Here is a 23690-nt window from a genome sequence, read left to right as displayed (position 1 = left end):
TGTGAGCAAAGTTTGCTGACCTTAAAACACTAAATAAAAGAAAGTTGCCATTAAAAAAAATAGTATAAACAACAACACCTTGCTAATGCAAGTGGGCCGGATTGAACCTGAGCCTTGGCTTCACTCTTAAGTAATCTGAGCATTTGTGAAGCTTGTACTGGCAAGCTGGCCAGATTGATGCATTAGCATGCTAGGACCCTAGCACACCCAGGATGGCCTGCTAGCGCAGGTTCTTTGATCTGTTTTTCTAAAGGAAAGACAGATTTAAAGGGGTCAACAACCTTACTTTAATTACAAATAAGTAGAAAGTATCCAAGAAAGAATCTAATAGACAGGGCTCCAATTGTCTAAACAGAGTAATACAACCCCCTACATACACCACCAGACCAGAAGAGCACCAACATGTGAGTATTAGAGAAGGGAGGCTTTTAACAAATGACTCCTCAGAGTCAGGTTCAGCAAATCAAAAGGTCTGTCTCATGAGCAAACTCCCAAAGCACAATGCCAACCTCCCAGAATATATAACAAAGACTCAGCCCAGCTCCAGAAGGCACAAAACCCACGTGACTCTGCACAGCTGGGAATTATCAGGGTTCAAAGGAAATTAATCCTTCAGATGTTGCAATTTAGCCTGAGCCTGGGAAAGTGAACTCCGAAAAGGAAACAACAAAAACCGCACTTTGTTTGTGCTCACATTCCACCCCCTTCCAGGCTCCTTTACAGCCTAACACTCGAGCCTTACAATCTACACAGGTGAGAAACATATTGTTATGGCCATGGATCCTGGAAACTGACACTTTTTAGGGGTTTCCAAATAGAGGTACCATAATCAAAAATAAACACATCATGAATGTCACATTTGCAAAATACATAACAGATTATTACCAGGGTGGCCACACAGCCTCAAACATGAAGCATATTCCAAAATACATATTTGTACAGTCACAGGATCCCAGGCCAGGATCTTCCCTAGCATAGCATATCCTCACTCCCACCATAACCAACTCCACTCTTGGTAATCCCAAACTATCCCAGGGGAGTGAGGCAGAAACTCCTGCCTTACTGCAAAGTTTTCATCTTGCCTTGGGGCCAAATCCTAAACTCTGAGGCTTCTCCTCTGGCAGGTGTGTGTGCCAACTGCTCCTGGCTCCTGCCTGAGTCCCAACCCAGGCAGCTCTTAACTCCTGCTCCATTGCTCTATTCCAGCTCTCTCTGGTCCTGCCCAGGTCCAGGCACTGCAGGCTCCAGGCTCTATGTGACTGAGGATGTATCACAGCTGTGATTGGGCACCACTCCTATTCCAAGGGAAAAGAGGAAGGTCTTGGGGCTGCCCATCTGGCCTATGTGACCACATGTGTCCCCTTCCCCCTTAGAACAAGAGCCATGTTCCCAGGTCTAAAGGCACACAGGCATTTCACTCATGGATGTCTTGCTGCTTTGGCTCAGTTCACAGCTGTGATACATCCTGAGTTACATAGAGCCCATTAGGCAGGAGCTTCTCTAAGAAGGAGCTTGCTTAGATCGAGGCTTGCTTGGACGATGGCTTTCACACCTTTTGGTACTAACTTAATTAGTCACCAGAGTCACTGAGGGTTGTGATGCCTCCTGGCTCTGAGCCTATTAGTCAAAAGAATATATATTCTGAGGTGAGATTTTGCTTTGGGGGCTCGTTCATGAGAAGGATCTTTTGATTCCCTGGACCAGACTCTGAGTAATCATTTGTTAAGAGCCTCCCCCTCCCCCCCCCAATACTCAGATGTTGGTGCTCTTCTGGTCTGGTGGTGTATGTAGGTGGTTGTATTATTCTGTTTAGACAATTGGAGCTCTGTCTATTAGATTCTTTCTTGGATACTTCTTTCTACTTATCTATAATTAAAGTAAAATTGTTGACCCCTTCAAAGTTGTATTTCCTTTAGAAAAACAGATCAAAGAACCTGTGCTAGCAGGCCATCCTGGGTGTGCTAGGCTGCTTACTAATTTAATCTGAGCACTTACAGGGAAACAAGATGAATCTTATATACAGAAAGACTGTGGGAAGAATCTAGGGTTGGCCAAGTAGTCTGGGGTGATTGGAGGAAAGATTTAGGGAGGCTCTTGATGGGAGTGGACAGTAGGCTAGGGTGATTAGAAGTCAAATCCCTGGAACCAAGAGAATGCAATTTAGATAGGATCAAGGGTAGGAAGTAGCCAAAGGCAATCAGGGAGATAACAGATGTGGAGGCATGGGCTAGGTTAAGGGTGACAGTAAACTGGGCATAGTAACAATGAAAGGCTAGTTGAGGGGATTATAGCCTCAGGGAAATGCCAGATCAAGTGCAAAGATTCAAGGAGAGTTCAAGGGGGTTTCCAGAGCCTGAACCCCATCAACACCACAAGCCAGAATCTCCATGGACCTTGGATTAAGGTCCCTGTCTTAACCCTGGCAAATGAAGCTTTTCCATTGTGTGGTCATTTCTATCCCCCTATACTGGGACCCACCAACCTTTGGCCCCTGTATTACTCCCATATTATCCACAGTTCTATAATCTTGTCTATAATGTATGTGAGGATGAGCTAGACTTGAGGCTCCCCCATTTTAACCTTGACAATCTTTATTATGTGAGGGCAGTCTCAATCAATCATAGTCTTTAAACTAAAGGCAAAAAGGCCATTTTTACAAACACAGAAGTGATGTTTCCTGCAAAGAAATGTGGCCACACTCTAAGAATCATCTTTAAATAATCAAAGGAAATGGGGAGGGGAGGAAAGATGTTTTATACCTCTTCCTAAAAGCCACTCAAGGCTGGCTGACTGATTTTCAACCTATAATCTTTGGAATCGGGGAGAAGGACATGCTGGTTAGAACTCAAGCTGATGACATTCTTGCTTCTCTTGTACCCCTACAGCCCTGATGAGGTTTGAGCCTCAAACTTTGGAGATTCATTTGTGAGAGGGGAATTGAGATAAGGATCCTTAGAAATCCTATGGGCTGCATAAGGATGTGTTTACTATTTAGTATTTTTGTAACTGTGGGTGCCAGCCTTCCTCACTGAATGTAAATGAATTGATATTGCTTGCTAGAGAATGTGTATCTTTCTTGTAGCCTGTGGGGGAGGAGGAAGGCCTCCTACAAAGATCTCCATCTCAGGTCCAACTATCCAAGATTTGGCCATAAAGGAGAATAACCTCTGAAAAATAGCTTTCCCAAACTCTTTGGTTTGGTATGTCTCCATCTCTGAGTAGAACTTGGAGGAATATTTTTAAAACAAAACTGAGGTATGACTGACATCTTGGGTCTCTTCTAAAAAGGATTGACAAACAGTTGTTTTAAGGACCTACTATGTACCAGGCACTATGCTAAGTGTGCTAAGTGCACTGTGCTAACAGGTTATCTTTTAGAAAGGCATTTAGGGTATTAAGTACTGTCAACCTGAAAGTTTGGTTAAAAGACACAAACAGGCTAGGTGATATATATTTATATTGTTTATTCCCTTAAGGCTAGCAGATGCATGATTATGGAGCCAGAAGAAAACTTCTGACTGATTGATAAAAGAGTGACCAGCCTTAAATACATTTTAGAGCGATCCCAACTTAGGATGTCTATGTCCCTCAGATTCATGGTGTCCATATATGTTTAACCATAGCATGAGAAAGGAAGTTTCTTGGTTGAATAAGTTGTAAATACAGTAAGACAAGAGAGTTGGTAAAGTGTCAGTTGAAATTATGTTCCCAGGATATCTGAGTTTCCCCTATATAGCATATGTCCACAGGATACCAAGATAAGAAAAGTCCCACTGTTCGAAGCAACATCTGGCTGCTGGCATCCTGTCCTATTAATGGTCACAAACAGGAAGAATGCTCCTGGTCAGCCTCATCTGGTCCTATAGTTGCTAATGGGTCATTTTTAGTTCACTCAGAAAGCATATCTGGTTGATTAGTTCAGGCTTTGACCTTTATTAGGATTCAAATAATGTTAAATGATCATCATTCCATATCAAGTGTAGGACAGCTATTTATTTCTTTCATCACAAAAGGGCATTTAAACACAAAAGATTCATAAATGTGTGTTATCAAAAAACATGAAACAGTAACCCCACTATTACTCTTCTTTCAGAAGGTAAAGACAGCTTCATAGAACGGCTTAGCAAATTATCTCACTTTCCCATTACCTGCCCAGTTTGTGGAACTCGTGGCCAGTCTGTTTTGACACAAACCCATTCCTGTGGACCACAGGGCTAACTAGATTCTCCTGGTCCCTCTTGTCCCTTAGCAAAGGGCCAGAGCACTTGTATTCCATTAGAAGTTGCTAGGATACATGCTCATCTAAGAGATGGGCCCTGTAAAATGTATATCCAGGCGCATGGATATATGCCATGCTGTAACATCAAGGACGGAAGAAGCACTGAGAGCTTTTAAGACAATGATTCTCCAGGGCTGTTCCTGAAAGATAAAGTCAGTGTTACTTTATTTAGTGAAGTAAAATATTTCCCCAGAGCTATATAACTATGTTTTGCCATTATGAAATTGTCCTTGTTTAAAATTCCTATAAACCTTATTTTAAAAGGTCTTGTGTAAAGAGATGAGCAAGGGCATGAGAGATTCTGCCAGGCTGAATATTCCTGTGGAACAATGCAGAAACATGTAGAACAATGCTGAAATAAGAACTCCAACCTTAATGAATAAAAATAATTTCTTTTTTTTCTTGCCTTTTTTTTGGAGGGGAAATTGGGGTTAAGTGACTTACCCAAGGTCACACAGCTAGTAAGTGTTAATTAAGTGTCTGAGGCTGGATTTGAACTCAGGTCCTCCTGACTCCAGGGCTGGTGTTCTATTCACTGTGCCACCTAGCTGCCCATAAAAATCATTTCTGACACACTTGTGCCTAAAAGAAGAGGACTGTATAAATATTTTTTCTCTTCAACATGTAGGAAGTACCATGAATAGGAGAATCAGATCTACTCTGGGTTTCAATTATTTTCCTCAAACCACAAAAGTAACCTCACTTGCTTTTTCAATAATATCCTCCAAATAGATGTTTCAGAAGGTAATTGTTGTTTTTAAATGAATTTGCTCCGTTATTATTTTCACAAGAAAATGCTGGTTTCTTCTATTAGTTCACCTTTCAAAGTACTTCACATGAGAAAATCTGTGTTTCCTAATAATAGACTGGTGTCCTAATCATTGCTCCCATTTCATTACTCAAGTTTGCAAAGAGTGTTCTTTTTAAACTCTTATCCTATTTTTTAAATGATCAAGAATTGATTTCTTTCTCCTCTTAAAAAAGAAAAGAAAAACTAAACCTTTGTGACAAATTTGCATAGACATAGTCAAGCAAAGCAAATTTCCTCCTTGCCACATCCAAAAATGTGTCTCATTCTACATGTTTAGTCCACTGCCTCTCTGTCAGGAGGGGGACAGCATGCTTTATCATTGGTTCTCTGGATATGAGGTTGGTCATTGAATTGTTCTTAAATCTTTCAATGCTGCTTATCGTTACAATTTTATAATTCTCTTTTATGTTCTATCATTCACTCTGGATTTTCTTTTCCATTGTCCTTCATTTTTACTTGTCTTGCATTGTCCTTTATTTATCAGTTTCTACTGAAAATTTTTTTATTGTTTTTTAAGTATTTGGGACCATCTCCCCTTCTAGTCCCATCACAGAACAGATCATTCTGTGTCTTGTGACTTTAGAGGAGAGACTCTTTTTTTTCTTTTTTCTCCTTAGCAATAGGACTTTTTATTGTCAACTTTGGAAGAAGTTAAAGATGATTAAAATGTGGTTGCTGTTTTTTTGAAAGTTCACTTCCTGTGACAGTTTTTTGTACAGTTCCCAAAGTAGCCTGAAAGAGGTCATGGACAAATCTTAAGTCTGCTTTCTCACGTAATGAAGTTGTAAGACCTTGTGCTGAAGGAGCCATATTTGAATGGATAGTAAGTCATTATAAAGTTGGAATCAGACAAAGGTAACCATGAGTCTAGAGACTCTCTTCATGATAGTGAGGGAGATACACTGAATCATTCTGTACATTTTCCTAAGTTTCTCCCTTTTCTCGTTTTGACAGAGCGATTAATATTCCATTTTATTTACATGTCATTATCTGTTGAGTCATTTTCCAACTGATGGGAACCCCTTCATTTCCAGTTCTTTGACACTATAAAAACACAAAAAAAGCTACAATATATACAAATGTATATACACATATACATACATATATGAGTGACTGTGTGTAGTAGTAGTAGTAGTAGTAGATAGGTCCTTTTCCTCTTTCTTTGATATTTTTGAAGTATAGACCTCATGGTGGTATGGTTGTGTCAACAGCTATAAGCCATTTTGTGACTATGGGGGGCATAGATCCAAATTTCTTTCTATAATGGTTACTCAATTCTCCTTTCCACCAAAAGTATATTGATGTATCCATATGCTTGAAAACTTTGGCAATCAATTAACTGGGATTTTTTTTAAATTTTGGCCATTTTTGTTGATTTGATGGGTGTGAGGCAGAACTTCAGGATGTCTTTAATTTTCATTTCTCCAATTATTATGTAGCTATTGATAGCTGGGACTTCTTTCTTTTGAAAATTGCTTGTTCATATCCATTAATCATGTATCAGTTGGAGAATAGGGAAAAAGCATCTTATTAATGGACTTAAAATCAATTAATTTTATAACAACTCAAACTCTATGTAACTTTTCATTTATTTTTCTTTTTTTTTAAAGCAATTGGGGTTAAGTAACTTGCTCAAGGTTACACGGCCAGTTATTTCTGGGTGTGGTGCTAAGTATCTGAGCCCAGATTTGATCCCCAGGTCATCCCGACACTGGAGCCAGTGCTCTTACTCACTGAGCCACCTGGCCACCCCATCATTTATTTTTCTTAATATAAATTATGATCTGTGAAACATGGATTGGATCCAAATTGCACCAGGAGCCATATTTTTCACAAGTGCATATTGACCTGCATTTCACACTGTTATTCACAGTCCAGAGGTCAACACAATTTGTCCACATTGTATAATTTTTATTTTCTTAAATCTGACAATTAAATTGGAAAATTCCTCTCGATGTGGCACTGCTTTCAATACATTTCCATGTTAACAACACCAATTTCAACCTAACATTAGTTTCAGCAGTATACATACCTAACCAAATCAGCATCTTTAACTGTATTTGTTGCATTATCCATTTCCAAAAAAAAAATTGGAGGATTTTTAATTTCTCATACAATTAGTTGCAAAGGTTGTCAAACACATGGGCAATTATCCTTCTAAACAAATTCCTTGTGAGCAAAACCATTTGAAACTACTTTGCATATGATTTGCCAATCATCATTTCCACTGTATTAATAGCTATAACAGGGGCATGTTGGAGACAGTCCTATTGGCTGATGGTTCAGTTTCCAGCATAAGCATTTAAATCTCAGACATACAGAAAGGCTACAGTTCAGAGTCTGGTCTGTTGTTTTGTTGATTTCAAGGTTTAAAAAAGTGATAGAGAAGATAATTCAGGTTATACATAAAAGTGTATCATGTGTTTTCAGAGAACTGGTTGTTAGACATTTATCAGTATACCCCTAGCTGCACACAACGCTGACATTTCTACTATAGAATAATGCTTTTTGCACTTAGAAATTACCCTATATGACGTAAGCAATCCCTGAAAGTTATAGTTACTAAAAAACTTTGCATTTGCTAATTGGAAGCATCATGTCTTTCTACACTTTGAAGACATTATTTCAGCTCTTAACAGGTTTCATGCTGTGTGCAACTAAAGCATTTCTCTAAAGCAATCAAAGAAGTCTTCCCACTTCATCAACTGCAGTGCTTACCTATCCCAATGATAAATATAGTGGACCATATTTCTGAATTAAGGCATTTGAATTTGTGTTTTAGATCTCAGCTACTTAAATTGCCATTCTTACCTTTCCTTATACCAGCTTTAGCAGTCCCAGCAGATTTTATCTTTAAACTGTCTATGTAGTCATTTATCACAAAGAAATGTTATATCACTTTTAAAAGCTTAGAAACAATAAAAAATCTAAGATATTTCCATTTTAAGTTAATCATTGAACATTGTGTGTTATTATGACACTTTTAACATTATTTATGATTTTTAATTGCATGGATTTCTGTGGAAAGTAGGTTGTTATATTTACCTACCAGAATGATGTTGATAAATACAACAGGTATTAGAATATTTTTAACTTCCATACAAAGACTGTTTGCTTTCAGTTTAGGAGTTCACACCCCAATTCAGCAAGCAGCATAATGAGAAAAACCCATCTGTATTGTGTGCCTACAATGATGGAGGGTGACAGAAGCAGATCATGCCAAGTTGAAGATTCAACCAGAGCCGATTCCATGTCATCGACATATATGATGTAGAATAATTGTTGATCTGCCCTCACTGTCAATTGGAATGAATTATCAAGGTTGATTGGTTGGTTGTTTTCCTTCATAACTGAAGAACCAAAATTGCCGTGATGTCAGGGTTGAAGTACAGTGTGTCCAACTGTGGCTGACCAGACCAATACAAACTTGGAAGGCTCTACCACAGCCAGGACACAATAGTCCATAAGAACATTAGGAGTGGAGATCTCTCTAAATTTGAGTATCTCATGTTTATTTTGACCTAATGCAATTCTGCTTTACTCAGAGAGTGCAGCACTTTCCTGGACGAGGTCACGTCATGCTGAGCAGTCCTGTCCCAGTGTCTCACCTCTGCCAGTGTTTCCCATGTTTCTCAATTGACACCAAAGTTCTCCAGAGAGACCTTGAGAATGTCCTTGTATTACTTCTGACCTCCATAAGAGCACTTGCCCTGTGTGAGTTCTACACAAAATAGTATTTTAAGTAAACGTACATTTGGGATTCCAACAATATGACCAGCCCATCAGAACTGGGCTCTCTGTGGTAGAGTTTGAATACTTGGCAGTTCAGCTGGAGAAAGAATCTCAGAAACCTGTATTTTATCTTGCCGGGTGATCTTCAGACTCTTCCTAAGACAATTCAAATGGAAACAATTCCAATTCCTGGCATGGACCAGGTAGACTGTTCAGATTTCACAGGCATACAACAATGAGATCAGCACAGCAGCTCTGCAGACCTGCAGTTTTGTAGGCAGCCTAATACCTCTTCTCTCCCACACTTTCCTTCGGAGCCTCCCAAACACTGAGCCAGCTCTGGAAATGTGTGCATCAACCTCATAATCTATGGGTACAGCCCTGGAAAGTATACTGCCAAGGTCAGTGAGCTTATCCACAAAATTCAGCATTTCTCCATTTGCTGTAACCAATGGTTCCCCATATAAATGGTATTGTGCTGTCTGGTGGAGATTCTTGATGCTGATTGTTGGGCCAAAATTACCACAAGCAGAAGAGAATCAAGTCATGCTCTGCTGGATCTCAGAGTCTGAGGCTGCATTGAGAACATCTATATTAACCACACTTTTGGGGAGTCCAATTTGATTTTTGCTTTCTTTGAAACGGGGGACCTATTTATGCAAAAGCTGTACTTGATAATATCTAATAATTTTGGTCATTGCCTCAACACACACCACCACAAGTAGGCCAACAAGTCTGGGCTGTAGAGAACATGGCAGGCGGCAGTTAAGAAGTAAGAAGACTGGAAGGTTGGAAGAGGCCAGGTTGTGAAGCAAAATGCCAAACAGAGGAGTCTATGGAATATATTTGGGGTAGGGGATTCAACAAGGTCTGACCTGGGCTTCGAGAAGATTACTTTGACAGTTGAGTTGAGGATGGACTGGACTGGGTAGACTTGAGGCAGGAAGATCAAGCAGAAAGGCACTGCCTTAGTCCAAAAACAAAGTGAGGAGGGTTTCACTAGGGTGGTGACTTAGGGAGAGGAGTCACAAAGAGTCCGACATAACTGAAATTATTTGGCAGCAAAATTACTTGTGATGTCACTTTTACATGATTGGTGTGTTGATTCTGGTGTTGGCAGTCAATCATGAAAGGGCTGCCACCTAGCATCTTCCAATGTTTGATGGATTCCAGGTACAAGTAGATTCCTGAGAAGATTAGGGTAGCAACTCTTGCTAAGACAGTAGGGAGATACCATTGGCCCATTTCCTCTATTGGTGGTCTTCTTCTCTTAGAAAAATTTCTCACCTGTTATACTACAGGCCTACCTGCTATACTTCTTAAATAGTGTGAAGTTATAGGGCATAATTTGGCTATTCCAAAATAGATCTCTGACCATTATCCAGGAACAAAATTGAAGGAGCCTTGTCTTAATATACTATTGAAAGAACACTCTTCAGCTATCAACCCCAATCCTAACAAAGTAGGTTCATCTGTTATGATAATGTCCTTTTAAATCCCCCAAGTATCTTAAAATATTTTTGAATTCACTATGCATCCATGAACCCACGATGATGATGATGTAAGGGAAGAGATTTTTCCTTCTAAGCATCGCTCATTTCCTAGTTGTTGTATGCACAAATGTTAAAGTTATCCCTTAAGCTTAACAATGCTACTATGGGGCAGCTAGGTGGCACAGTGAGGAGAGCACCAGCCTTAGAGTCAGGAGGACCTGAGCTCAAATCTGGCCTCAGACACTTAACGCTTACTAGCTGTGTGACCTTGGATGAGTCACTTAGCCCCAATTGTCCAGCCTTCCCCCTCCAAAAAGACAAAAAAAAAAAACCCAAAACAATGCTGCTGTCAGATATCAGGTTCAGAAAAGGAAGACAATAGGTGAAGTTCAGTACCTGCCCTGACTTGGAGGACCTCAAAACCTGGTGCTGATTCCACGACTCTCTTTGCTACAGCTTCCACATAGAGCCTAGCGATGGCCCTGGCCAGTCTCAGAGACACCATACTTTTAAAGTTCAGGAAAATGAAAACCTGAAAATTAGAAATTCAGGGTATAGGCAAATTTTAGTCTTTTTGTATGAGTTTATGACTACCTATAGTAGGACAAATTTCTCTGAAGTCCAAACTAAGTCAATTCTCCTGACAATGGCCAGATCATTTAGAGACAAAATGCTATGAAAAGACATATCCACATTAATTTGTTATTATCTTCATACCAATTAAGCTTTCATTGCTTCTCTCTCTCTCTCTCTCTCTCTCTCACACACACACACACACACACACACACACACACACACCTTTAAGACAAGGAAAGCAGGTCTACTGTCTCTTCAATTCATAATTTAGCATTAATTGTGCTTGAAAGCATAAGAAGGAGAGGACCATTGCCAATCATCCTGATTTATGTCTTGCCACAGGACTCTAATGACTGGAGGAGAGCGTGAGCCTGACAACTTTGGCAGGTCTGCCTCACTTAAATCCAATTCACTTGCAAGTCAAGGCATCACCTTCCTGATGTCATTGGTCCTCTTCAAGAACAAAGGATGAACAACGACAAACATCAATAAGGAGAAATGTAGAGCTCCAAAGATGCAGGGGACCTCTACTAAAATTATGGATGATAAAGCTTACTATTACAAATAATTGGATATTGGCTCCCCTGGGAATCTAAGCTGCTGACAAAGCTTTTCAAATATTCTTATCATCACTGGTGTACCTCGTCTCATTGTGATGGATACTTTTATAAAATGTTCCCAAACCATTTTCTTTGTCTTTACATCTTCATGCATGGAACCTAGCTTTCTTGTGCCATAATACCAACTACATTCTCCTGAATTAAGTTTCTTCCTGACTTAAACCCAAATTTGAATCTGTAGTCTTTTTCAGTGGTAAAGGGAAGCAAGCAGAACTATTGAGAGTTTCCCATTTCCAAATCAACAAGATAACATATGGTCCATATGTTGAACAATGGTGGGATTCCCTCAAAATTCATTATAATCCAAATTTTGTTTAAGGATATGAAGGAAATGAGAAGGAAGTTTGATATATTCCTTTGGTAATCTAGTCTTGGCATATTTCAGGTCTTGATAAAAGCAAACAAAAAATTTACTTTCTTGGCTTATGGGAATGGGGGAAAAATCTGAAAATAGATCTATAACCATAAAGAAATAGACATCTGATGGGACTCATAACAGGATCATAATTGAATGGGGAACAATAGGAAAACTGAGAATAACAGCAAAATTTAGCATCATATGATCTGGAAAAGGAAAGGACAACCCATTTCAGTAGTTTTGTCAAGAAAACCCAAAATGGGGTCAAGAAGTATGAGACAGGACTGAAACCACTCAATAACAACAATATCATAAATTTAGCACTGAGAGGGATCTCAGAGGTCATCTAGCCCAACCCTCAAATTTTATGGATGGAAAAACTGAGTCCCCTCTCCCCCCCCAGTAGTGAAGCACCCAAGGTCGTCACGCAGGGAATAAATACTAGAGTCAAAATAGAGAATGAAGCTCATTGACTCTAAATTCAGTTTTTAGAACAGTTTTTGGTTACAAGGGAGGATTCAATGTGAAAGATCAGGCTCTATGCAGAAACAAGCTATGATGGGAAAACAAAAGATATCAATAAAGCTTCTTTAAAGAGCTAAATTTCTCCCAAAAAGAGAAGAGAGCCAAGGACAAAACCTTCAAAGACAACTCCATTTATTGGACAAGAAAGAAGCCATTGGGGTAACAAAAATTACATAGATAGAAAGATAAATAGAGAGAGAAAGAGACAGAGACAGAGAGACAGAGAGAGAGACAGAGACAGAGAGACAGAGACAGAGACAGAGAGACATATAGTCAAGCAACGACATGAATGTCAAAATGCTGAATAAAAGATTAGGTTGGCAAGGGCTCCTAGATTCAGCTGGAAGGTCATTAGCAACTTTACAGAGAGGAGTATTTTCAATAGCAGAAGTAGTTTCAATGGTGGAAAGTGAATTCATCCTGCAAGGATTAAGGAATGAGAAAGTGGTAAGTTGAGGAAGCATTAATTTTGAAGTATGTCTGTTCCCATCTCAAGTGAGTAGGAAAGCAACTATTGCCCAATCTCTTTACAATCCCAATAAGGATTATGTTAAAGAACTTCTATCAACTTGGAATCCATTTCACAATACCTCATTTCCAGTACACTGAAACTTAATATTCATAAGGATAACCTCGAGGGAATCTGGAATACTTGTCAAGACAAAAAGAAAAAGATTAGATTTAAAGTTGTACATTCATGGGCTCAAAGAACAACAAATTTAGAGCTGGGAAGGACTATGATGAGTCTTCTACAGAGCAATAAGTCATTTTCCTGGACTGAAGAATTAGTGATACGATAACTTTTGGTAATCAGTCTATAAACAAGCATTTATTTAAAACCCTTCCGATATGTCAGGTCCTGTGTTAGGAACTGGGATAAATACAAAGAATTAAACAATCCCTAATCTCAAGGAGGAAGAATGACACCTATTTCACTGAAACCATTATCACTGGACAGATGTCTAGTGATATCAGAAGGACAGGGCTTCCTTAGCTTCCACCATAAGGAAGTACTAAGGAACTTGGGGCAAAGGTTTATAAGGATCCAATTTAATATTGACAGACAATTCTGTTCTTATTTGTCCAACTCCATTTGCCAGTTTTGACCAGTGATAATCAGTTGTGCCCTTAACAATATCTTCTTGTAAGTGAGCCAAGGTAACAGAAAGAAAGTCATGGCTCTTGGCATGAGTTACAAGACTAAGTTTTCATTTTTTCATTAGGGACATCCAAACACATTTTATTAGAGGAGGCATAAATGCTACAGATTTATTGGCATGGCAGAACTCAACCTAGGACATTGGAAGGATAACAGCACTCAGTAGAAAAACGTGATGTTCTGATATAAAACCAATTAAAATTGTTACTGGTTTTGAAATAAAATGAGGAATGAGTTGATTAGAAATGCCCACTTGTGTTTACAATTTCAGTGGATATGGGAATTTCAGAGATTTCCTGATTTCTAAAAGTAGAACAGATGGCTCCAGTATCAACTCCAAACTTAGATTCTTTTCTATTTATTCTACAATTAGGATGAGAACAGATTTATCTAAATGGATCAGGGGAGAATTAATGATGTTATAATCCCTAGAAGTATTCTAGTGGAGAATATGTAGAGCCATAAAGCTTGGTGTAGCTTTCCTCCTGAGTTTTATTGCTGACTGTGCATGTACTCTACATGAACCATTCACTTGGCAAACATATGCATTTCCGTTATAGCACAAAATTTGTCATTTATATGCAAGGTTGACCTACATACTGTGGATGTCATGTATTAATTAGAAATCTGCTCTGACTCTGTGTTAACTATGCTAGCTATATTAATAATTTAATATTGTTAATATTAACCATGAAACCTATGGGAAATATGCTTTGAATATCCATGTCCAGTCATCTCAGTGTACTCCAAGTGATTTTCAGGGACTAAAAAAATTTTCCCCAATAGGGAGGATGTAAGAGTGTGGGGCAAAGTCCTTTTCAGACTTTTCCCTTTTTAGTGGCCACCCTGTGTGGCCCATTTATGTTTGTAAAGGTCCTGAAACCTTGAACACCTCATCTACTTATGAAACAGTCATGAAGTGATGATGATTGACAAAGACAATAGGTTTGCCCCAGTGCCTCTTCTAACTTCAGTGGTGAACAGCTGGCAAGAATGATTGTTTAAAAGCAAAGAAGCACATAGGAGTAAAGCTGCAAAATAAAGAGCCCAGTTACTGGTAAGAGTAGAAAATGCTAGGTATCTGGGGCAGGGAACCTGCTGATTAGGAAACCAGCAGCCTCAGGGCTGAGTCTTTAAGAGAGAAAAATCAGAGAGACTCCTGCTCATTCCAGGGCCTGGCTCTTTCCAAATAAAGGCTTGGCAATACCCTAGATCAAGATATCAGTAGAGCCAGAAGGTGGAGAGGGTGAATGAGTACAGCCAAGCAGTTAAGCAACGTCCAGCATAGACTATAAGAGAATGGTCAGCAGGAACAGGGTGAAAACATCAGCGGTCCTGCAGCATCAAAGGTGTGGTGTGTGGTATCTCCTGGCATGTGGTTCCCTATGTGTGTGCCTCTCTACTAATGAACCCTATGTCCTTACACTCTTCTCACTGGCATGGTGTGCGCTTGGAAGAGAGTGCACCTCAAGTCTAAGGGGGAGATATTCAGCTGCTATCATTCAGTCTCTAACATTTCAGAAAATGCCTTTGCTAATTCTGTTCTCTGGCTGGTTAAACATAAGGTAAACACAACAGTAGGGGAATACCTGGAACCTATGGTAATCAATCATATCCCCAAGAGATTCAATTTATGGATGCAAGTTAACGGAGTAAACCAGTGGGATGATACATTGGAAAGCCTCAGATTAAACTATTAACACCTCCCAGAGTCCAGAGTCTTCTTCATTTTCTCCATGATCAGTATATGACTTCAAGAAGTTTACAATGGGATCTGGACCTGGATCAGCAGCAATGATGGCTGTGGTGGCTGCTTTCTTAATTCCATTTCCATTTCAGAACCTTGCTGGGAAGTGAGAGGGAGCTATTTGCTATGAACGTGTTGAAAAACAGGACTCCATTTAAAATCACTGTAGACAATATAAAATACTTGGGAGTCTAATCTGCCAAGACAAACACAGGAACTGTATCAGCATGATTACAAAACACTTTTTGTAGAGATTTTTTCCCTCTCCTTACAGCTGCAGAGTCTGATTGTGGATTTAGGAGTTTGAATGGAGAGCTTCATCTATCTGCTTGTCTAAAAAATGTGGGGGCTTCAGGGTGTCTCAGGGCTGTTGCTAGTGGGGTCCTTGACAGATTTATTATGCTTCCTCCCTTTAGTCAGATGGGAGGGTAACTTAAATCCCCTATTATTTCTACAGCACTCTCTCTTTTCATCTGATCTAGGACATACCGTAGCCTTTAATAAATTGTGTAAAATATTTTCAGCTAATTTTAACTTGTACTCAGAGTAGTGTTTCTGCCTAAAAATTTCTTAAGAGAGTGAAAGGCTTTCAATCCACCAGTTAGAGGGATTGGGACTCTGGAAAAATCCCAAAGGCGTGCCTTGTCCCACTTCCCAGAAACTGGGGAGCTTGAAGCTTTCACCTTTTAAATGTTTCTTTATCAGATCTTGGTGATATTCCAATATGCCTAAATTCCAAGTATAATAAATTCTGACTTAGCATCAGAAGTTAGGAGTGACACTAATTCACTTTTTCATGTTCCCTAAAATGACCAGAATAAGTTCAAATTGATTTTTAGTAGCATTCCAATACACAAAATTTTTTCTCTAATAGAATAATTTAGGTTATATATATATATATATATATATATATATATTCTATAATAGAATAATTTACCTTAATAGAATAATTTCTCTAATAGGCAGGAAAGGGTGAAATGCTCATCTGTTTGCCTTGTTGATCTGAGGGAAAAAGTCCCTTATCTCATCTCCTTGGAACCCAACTTGGCCAGAGTTGAGTGAAAGAAAGAGATCTTCAAGCTTTTAAAAACCTTAAAACTTCTGTCCATATCTTTCATGCAAATAATTTATACCGATTTTAAACTTTCTACCCATGCTGCTCTCATCGCTACATATTTAAATTTTCTACCCATGCTCCTCTCATCGCTACATACTTAAACTTTCTTGCTTTTCCTATTGCCATCCTTTTGCTGCTGGACTTTGATTAAAGCCCCTTTTAAAACCACACCTACCTTATTTCTTTCTAATTCTAACCTGACACTGCTCCTACACTCTTCAACTTACCATAACCATTTTATAACATGTAAATTAACAAAATACTTTGTTTTCTGGCGAGAAAGAAGGGAGAGGGGGACTGAAAGAGATAACAACATTTCACAGAAAGTTCCAAAGTCCAGCTGCCTATTAAATCTTATAGAATGACAAATTACTCTCACACAGTCATTCACACAAAGACACAAAAACAAAGCAGAATAGATACAGAAAATAACAGAATGGACCCAAAAGCTTACAGAAATAGTAGGAGATCTCCTGAAAAAATTAAAACAGTTACTTGGCACTCTGGGCCAGGAAAGACTCTCCTTGATATTTTTCTTTTTTATCTGTTTTTAATAGAGACAGCTGCATGACACTGAATGTTTCAAGCCTCCTTTCGCAGTTTCCTTTCTGATGTTAAACACATCATTAATATATTTCATAGAAAAAAGGCAGAAATGGGGAAATGTTAGAGTCCTTCATCCATAAATCTCTTGCTCCTGTGTCTCCTGACTGGTTCCCAATTTTCTTTTACTATTCTTTTTTTTTTTTAAAGCAATTGGGGTTAAGTAACTTGCCCAAGGTTACACGGCCTGTTATTTTGTGTGGGTGTTAAGTATCTGAGGCCAGAACCGATCCCAGGTTCTCCCGACTCTGGGGCCACCTAGCCCCCCTTACTATTCTTTTTAACAGTCTTGGATAATATTCTCAGTCTCTACTTTCACTTTGTACCTGTCCCATTTTTTCCTGACAGCTTTTTACCGAGACCGGATCCTTATCTTAATGTTTCTAGTCTCTCATCTACCACTAAGCCTGGTGACTCTTTTAGCCTTAAAACTGCTAAAAGCTTTTTGCTAGGGGGCCCAGTCCTTATTTAGCCCTAAAACTGCTAAATAGCAAGGCAAACTATCGCTTCCTTAACTTCTTAACACGATGACTGAGGCCATTGAGGTACCTCTTCTGTCAGGATTTCTTTTCTCTGGAGTTCCGAGGAAGCCACTAGCCACTTTCTTCATATCTTCATTCAGATCCCTGTTCCAGGCACCAATTGTAGAGATATCTTGAGTGGTTTCTTAAGCCAGCTCTAAACTGACACACTAGCCTGAGAAAGTGTGATGTGTAAACGTGGTCCAGGCATGATGGTCAAGCAATCTGTTTACTGATACCATGAGCAAGGTTTTTATAGAGAAGTTATAGAAGGTAATTATAGGTCACTTGGTTTTCTTAATACTCTTTGTTCAGTAAAGTAATGGTGTCAACTATAAGGCCTTGAAGATAACCAGGTCCCAAAGTATAGTATCTAATAATGTATAAAAATATATAAAAGGCAGCAAACATCTTCTGGCACTAATCCCAGAATAGGGTACCTCCCTGGATCACAGGATATCAGAAAGGCTCTGATAACAGCTGCTTCTCAAGGGAAAAAACCAAGACCAGTTACTTAGCACTGGCCATGGTGAAAACCTGGAGCAAACTGATCTAGGCCCAGCCTGATTCCTGGATCAGATGTTTTGGCTCCCTTCAACTTTTCACACAAATAAAGGCATATCTAAACAATTGGGAAGATAGCAATTGTTCATAGCTAAGCCAAGCTAATATAATAAAAATTGTAATTCTACCTAAAGTGATTTACTTATTCAGTGCCATAACAATCAAACTGCCAAAAAGTTATTTTATAGAGTTAGAAAAAAAAATAACAACATTCATCTGAAAGAAGAATGGTCAAGAATATCAAGGAAAGCAATGGGAAAAAAATGTGAAGAAAGGTGGCCTAGTCTTACTAGATCTCAAACTGCATTATAAAACGTAATCATTAAAACTATCTGGTGCTGGCTAAGATTGTTATTGTGTTTGTCCTTGCTTCTCAAAGAGGACCATGACTTCAGGAAGATAATGACATGACTTGGAATTGACTTTGATTTGAGAGAGAGAGGGCTGTGCAAGCTCACCAGCATCACTTTCTCCTCAAGAGCCATCTGGGTCCATAGGTCATGTATTCATCAAAACAGTAAGAGATGATCCAGGATGAAATGGGAGACACTGATCCTTTTAGGCTAAGGTCTTTTCAGGTTCTTACTTTGAATGAGGTAACACCCATTCAGTGAATAGTCCTCTTTAAGAAGTGATTCAAGGGATGGCCCCTTAAATTAAAAAAAAAAAATCAAAGTAGGAGGAGAAGACCCTCAGGATTCCTGGCCAAAAGAGAAATAGTTACTGTCTGAGAAATAGAGTGATGGACCAGTGGAATAGATTAGGTACACAAGACATAGAAGTAAATGACCATAGTAATCAAGTGTTTAATAAACCCAAAGGCCAAAGGTTTTGAGACAAGAACTCACTATTTGACAAAAACCACTGGGAAAACTGGAAAACAATTTAGCAGAAATTAAGTATAGACCAACATCTTATACCATATACCAAGATAAGGTCAAAACGGGCATATAATTTAGACATAAAGGATAATAACATAACTAAATTAGGCCATCAGATCTATGGAGAAGGGAAGAACTAACGACCAAACAAGAGACAGAGAGCATTATTAAATGCAAAATGGATAATTTTAATTATATTAAACTAAACTTATTTTACACAAACAAAACTAATGCAACCAGGATTAGAAGGAAAGCAGAAATCTGGGAAGCAATTTTTACAGTAGGTGTCTCTGATAAACACCTCATTTCTCAAATATATAGGGAATCAAGTCAAAATTATAAGACCATAAGTCATTCCCCAATTGATAAATGGTCAAAGGATATGAATAGGCAGTTTTTAGGAGAACAGTCATATGAAAAAAATGCTCTAAATCACTATTGATTAAAGAAATGCAAATCAAAACAACTCTGAGGTACCACATCACACCTATCAGATTGACTAACATGACAGAAAAAAATGATAACTATTGGAGGGTGTATGGAAAAAATTGGGAAACTAATTCACTGTTGGTGGAGCTGTGAATTGATCCAACCATTCTGGAGGGCAATTTGGAACTAGTCCTAAAGGACTATAAAACTGTGCATACCCTTTTATCCAGCAAGACCACTACTAGGTCTGTATCCCAAGGAGATTTTCTTTTAAAAAAAGAAAAGGACCTATTTGTACCAAAATATTTATAGCAGTTCTTTTTGTAGTGACAAATAATTGGAAGTTGAGAGAACATCCATCAATTGGTGGATGACTGAACAAGTTGTGATACACAATTGTAATGGGACATTGTTGTGGTATAAGAAATGATGAACAGGATGATGTCCAAAAAACCTGGAAAGACTTACATGAACTGATGCTGAATGAAGTGAGTAGAACCAGGAGAATATTGTACAGTAACTGCAATATTGTGTGATGATCAAAGATCAAAGAATGACTTAGCTATTCTCAGCAATACAGTGATCCAAGACAATTCCAAAGGACTGGATGAGAAATGCTATCCAACACCAAAAAAAGGAACTGATGGAATCTAAATGCAGATAGAAGCACGAATTTGGGGGGGGGGGGGTTGGTCTCTGCTTTCTGTCACAACATGGCTGATCTGGAAAGACGTTTTGCATGATTACATACATATAACGTATATCAAATTGCTGACCATATCAAAAGTGGAGGAAAGAAAGGGAGGGAGAGAATTTGTAACTCAACATTTTTTTAAATGAATGTTAAAAATTGTTTTTCATGTAATTGGGAAAACATAAAATATTGTTCAAAAATGGAATTAAAATAGTTAAATCTGCTCTGGGATAGCCCCTGTTGAGAAGAAGAGGAAGTGGGGATAGGATTTCCTCCAAAAGCATCTATTTTGGGAACTTGAACAGGTTCGTGATAACACAAGGGGGAGATAGAACATGACTAAAACAAACTATCAAATCTTTAAATGATTCCTTTTTAGTATATTCAGATTAAATAGGAGTAGATATAATGGAGCTGCTGATTAGCACTTAATGAGTTTATGGGATTATGATGCCACCTATAAGTGATCTTTTGATTTATCTCAGGAGTCTTGAAAACAATGAAATCAACACTCCAGTCTTTTAGGCATTTCTTGACAACAGAAGAAATATGCTCTCCATTGATCATCCTGAACTTTAGAATCCTGGGAATAAAGTGCACTTTCCTAAATGATTTTAGGATAAATCTGCATGCCTTTGGGTGTGCAGTGTACATACAGAAGCCAGGTTAGAGTGCCTGTCTCTGGAACTGGCAAGTTCTTAGGACCTTTGTGAGAGAAATGATTCTTTCTCTCTTATATTAATAATCAATTATTGAATTAGGACCAAGATTTTTTCAGAAACCTGCACATTGTTTAGTCTCTGAAGGACATTGTTGATGGATAAGATGGCCCAAATCTCAGGGATATAGGCTTTTCCATCCTGGATGGAAGACCCCACCCAACTAGAAAACCTCACAAAGAATTCAATCTAAGGGAATTTATATTCCTTGTGTTTCACTCAGCCAGGTCTGAGTAGAGGTGGACCCCCTTTGGTCTAGATTGCCCTGGTCAGGGTAGTCCAGATAAGAAATAAATATCTTTCTCCAAGACTGAGTGATCAGTCACATTCCCCAGTCCCTCATCAGAATAAGCCCACCTCTCATTATAATATTCATTCATTTCAATAATTCTTAACCAATCAGAGTTGATTGCCTCCCTCAAGAACCCCAGTCCATGAGGCGTCCTTGACTTTCAAGAGTGTCACTGACCCCTTTTATTAGTTATCTATTAGCAAGGATCAACAAAATGATTAATTACCCAGAAACCATGTCTCTCAAACCTTTTCTGTGTCTCATTTGGTACACTTGTTCTCAGTTCACACAGGAAAGGGAAGGGAAGGAAAGAATGGAGGGAGCCTGGGCTAAGGAAGATGATAAGGTTCAGTGCTGAAAAGGAACCTACCTTTAAGTCAGAAATATTTGTTCCTAAATCAGATAGGTGTTCTTCTCAATGGAGAAAATGAAAGATTCCCCACTTGCTGATTCACAAGACTCTGCTCCGGCTCTTTGCTTTTGAGTGTACTGAGCACAGGGCCCAAACTCCCAGCACTAGGTGGAGCTAGCATTCATGTATGGCTTACTCCTCGATCCAGGTAATCGTATTGCTAGAGGAAAGACAATCCCAGGTAATCATATTGCTAGAGGAAAGACAATCCCATGTGGATTTTGCTGAGGTGTATTCCCATAATGCAAAGAGAAAAATCATCCACGATCTGAATCAACATATCCCAGTTCAAGCAGAAAAAATGCAATGCCCCCTGGGGCAGAGAACACCCAGAAATTGTCCATTTCCAACTTCACTCACTCAGGACTAGAAACAGATTAGGATACAAAGGAGGGAAATTCACATATTCCATAAGTGTCCTGCCTTACCCTGTGTGGCCAAAACTCAGTACACTCAAGGAGACATCTCTTGGCAGCACGTTCCGTGCCTCTGGCTACTCTGAGACACTTGGAAAACCTCACACTAATGCCAAAGCCTTGGAACGGCAAGTAGGCTCTGAGCTAAACAGTGTTTCTAACAAACCTGATGGTTTTCTAATTGGCTTGACACAAACCTAAGCAAATTCTGTGAGACACAGGCAATCTCAGCAAGGAAAAACTTCATAAAGATTTAAATCAGGCCCCTTGCTTTTGATCATCAGACCCATGGGGATGTGAGTAAGGAAGTCTCAGCACCAGCCTCTCTAGAATTGATCAGAGTCCAAGACACCATTCTGTTGAAGCCAACAAACTCAGTCATTCAGTGTTGTGTTTGGGAATCAGAGCTATTAGAAATACATATCTATTTGGCTTCTACCAAAACCTCCTATTCAAGGAGCTGTTTAGAGGACGGCTGTCTGATGCAAAAATCTCTACCAATCAAGAGTACCAGTTTGACACAGGAAGTCTGGGACTTATATACCTGATTGAGAGGCTCCTAGAAAATTCTAAGCAATGATTTCAGGCTACAAACCAAATAACAAGTCAAGGTATTTTTATCTAAAACAAGGAAAAATAAATCAAAGATACATTGCTGTCATAGGATCATGACAACTCACTCATGTAGCTTCAAGGACTCAAGGATGAGATAAGGGCATCACAAATTACAAAGATTCAAAATAAGCCATAATGTCAAAACCAAGGCATAGTCTTATCTACTAGATGACACTGGACCTGAAATGAGGAAGACCTGAGTTCAAATTTGACATCAGAGCTTCTTAGTTGTATAATCCTGGGCAAATCCCTAAAAATCTGTCAGCCTCAGTTTCCTCATCTGTAAAATGTGGATAATAACAGCTCTTAGCTTACAGGGTTGTTGTGAAGATAAAATCAGTTAATATTTGTAAAGTGTTTTGCAAACCTTAAAGTACTATATAAATATTAGTTACTATTATTATTATTACAAAAATGATTGGCCTCTTACAGTGGATGTTAGCCTACTCCTAGGTCATTAATCTTGATCAACAGCTAGTAGCTTAAGTTATAAGACCAGGTGCTTTTTCCTTCAAAATAAAATCATCTTTATTCTTTTAACATTTTTTTTTATTTTTAACATTCTTTTTAAATTTGGGGATCCAAAATCTCTCCCTCCTCCTATGCCCACTGAGAAGGCAAGTAATATGGTATCAATTATACATATGAAATCATAGAAAACATTTCCATATTAGCCATACTTAAAAAAAAAACAAGAAAGATAAAGAAAGTGAGAAAATTCCACTTCAATTTGCACTCAGAGTTGATCAGTTCTCTCTCTGGGGGTGGGTAGCATTTTTCACCATGAGTGAGTCCTTTGGAATTGTGTTGAATTATTGTGTTGATCAGAAAAGCCAAGTCTTTCACACTTCATCATCATTACAACAGGACTTTGTCATTTTATTTTAATTATAATTTTGAGACTTTCATATTCTGATTCTTCCACAGGGCCATTCATGTTTGGAATCCATCAGAGTAAGCCTGAAGTTTTTTTTCTTTATTTATTTGTTTACTTTTAGTTTACAAGATTCAGTTCCACAATTCCTTGAGTTTCAATTTTTTCTCCCTCTTCCCCCCCCCCCCATGGCATACAATCAAGTATAAGATCTGCAAATACTTTCACATTAGACATTAGTCAAAACCTGAAG

The 23690-nt window shown here is 38.7% G+C and overlaps 1 long non-coding RNA gene across 1 annotated transcript in view; it reads right to left on the bottom strand.

The window, feature by feature from the left end:
- Positions 1-21671, bottom strand: part of LOC138162379 (uncharacterized) — a 38927-nt gene extending 17256 nt beyond the window's left edge. The window contains exon 1 of the long non-coding RNA XR_011168619.1: positions 21491-21671. This is a non-coding gene — a long non-coding RNA (uncharacterized lncRNA). The remainder of the gene's footprint in view (positions 1-21490) is intronic.
- Positions 21672-23690: the final 2019 nt, after the last annotated feature.

This window comes from Petaurus breviceps, unplaced genomic scaffold (genome assembly GCF_028583685.1).
Source record: "Petaurus breviceps papuanus isolate PSGF00001 unplaced genomic scaffold, PetGlider_PUasm1.0 186, whole genome shotgun sequence".
Taxonomy (NCBI): Eukaryota; Metazoa; Chordata; class Mammalia; order Diprotodontia; family Petauridae; genus Petaurus; species Petaurus breviceps.
This window is presented reverse-complemented; position numbering and strand designations above follow the sequence as displayed.